This window comes from Arachis hypogaea, chromosome 18 (assembly GCF_003086295.3).
Source record: "Arachis hypogaea cultivar Tifrunner chromosome 18, arahy.Tifrunner.gnm2.J5K5, whole genome shotgun sequence".
Taxonomy (NCBI): domain Eukaryota; kingdom Viridiplantae; phylum Streptophyta; class Magnoliopsida; order Fabales; family Fabaceae; genus Arachis; species Arachis hypogaea.
This window is the reverse complement of record NC_092053.1, coordinates 62,310,102-62,311,307: the sequence shown is the minus strand read 5'-3', so window position 1 is coordinate 62,311,307 and position 1,206 is coordinate 62,310,102. Positions and strand designations below refer to the sequence as shown.

The 1,206-nt window shown below is 41.3% G+C and overlaps 1 non-coding gene across 1 annotated transcript; it reads right to left on the bottom strand.

Moving 5' to 3' along the window:
* Positions 1 to 279: 279 nt before the first annotated feature.
* Positions 280 to 387, bottom strand: LOC112774788 (small nucleolar RNA R71). Its single transcript, XR_003189249.1, has one exon. It is a non-coding gene; the product is annotated as a small nucleolar RNA R71 (small nucleolar RNA).
* Positions 388 to 1,206: the final 819 nt, after the last annotated feature.

The window sequence follows — 1,206 nt, the reverse complement described above, 5'->3', positions numbered from 1 at the left end:
CTGAAACCTCAATTAGTTTCTCTGATGCAGCAGAACTGCAAGTTTCATGGACTTCCATCTGAAGATCCTTTTTAGTTTTTAACTGAATTCTTGCAGATCTGAGATACTGTTAAGACTAATGGAGTAGATCCTGAAGTCTACAGGCTCATGCTTTTCCCTTTTGCTGTGAGAGACAGAGCTAGAATATGGTTGAACTCTCAACCTAAGGATAGCCTGAACTCTTGGGATAAGCTGGTCAAGGCTTTCTTAGCCAAGTTCTTTCCTCCTCAAAAGCTGAGTAAGCTTAGAGTGGATGTTCAGACCTTCAGACAGAAAGAAGGTGAATCCCTCTATGAAGCTTGGGAGAGATACAAAGGACTGACCAAAAAGTGTCCTTCTGACATGCTTTCAGAATGGACCATCCTGGATATATTCTATGATGGTCTATCCGAATCGGCTAAAATGTCATTGGATACTTCTGTAGGTGGATCCATACACCTAAAGAAAACGCCTGCAGAAGCTCAAGAACTCATTGACATGGTTGCTAATAACCAGTTCATGTACACTTCTGAGAGGAATCCTGTGAGTAATGGGACGCCTATGAAGAAGGGAGTTCTTGAAATTGATACTCTGAATGCCATATTGGCTCAGAATAAAATATTGACTCAGCAAGTCAATATGATTTCTCAGAGTCTGAATGGAATGCAAGCTGCATCCAACAGTACTCAAGAGGCAACTTCTGAAGAAGAAGCTTATGATCCTAAAAACCCTGCAATAGCAGAGGTGAATTACATGGGTGAACCTTATGGAAACACCTATAACCCCTCATGGAGAAATCACCCAAATCTCTCATGGAAGGATCAACAAAGGCCTCAACAAGGCTTTAATAATGGTGGAAGAAATAGGTTTAACAATAGTAAACCTTTTCCATCATCCACTCAGCAACAGACAGAGAACTCTGAACAAAATACATCTAATTTAGCAAACTTAGTCTCTGATCTATCTAAGGCCACTGTAAGTTTCATGAATGAAATAAGGTCCTCCATTAGAAATTTGGAGGCACAAGTGGGCTAGCTGAGTAAAAGGATCACTGAAATCCCTCCTAGTACTCTCCCAAGCAATACAGAAGAAAATCCAAAAGGAGATTGCAAGGCCATTGAAATGACCATCATGGCCGATTCCAAGAAGGAAGGAGAGGACGTGAATCCCAAGGAGGAAGACCTCCTA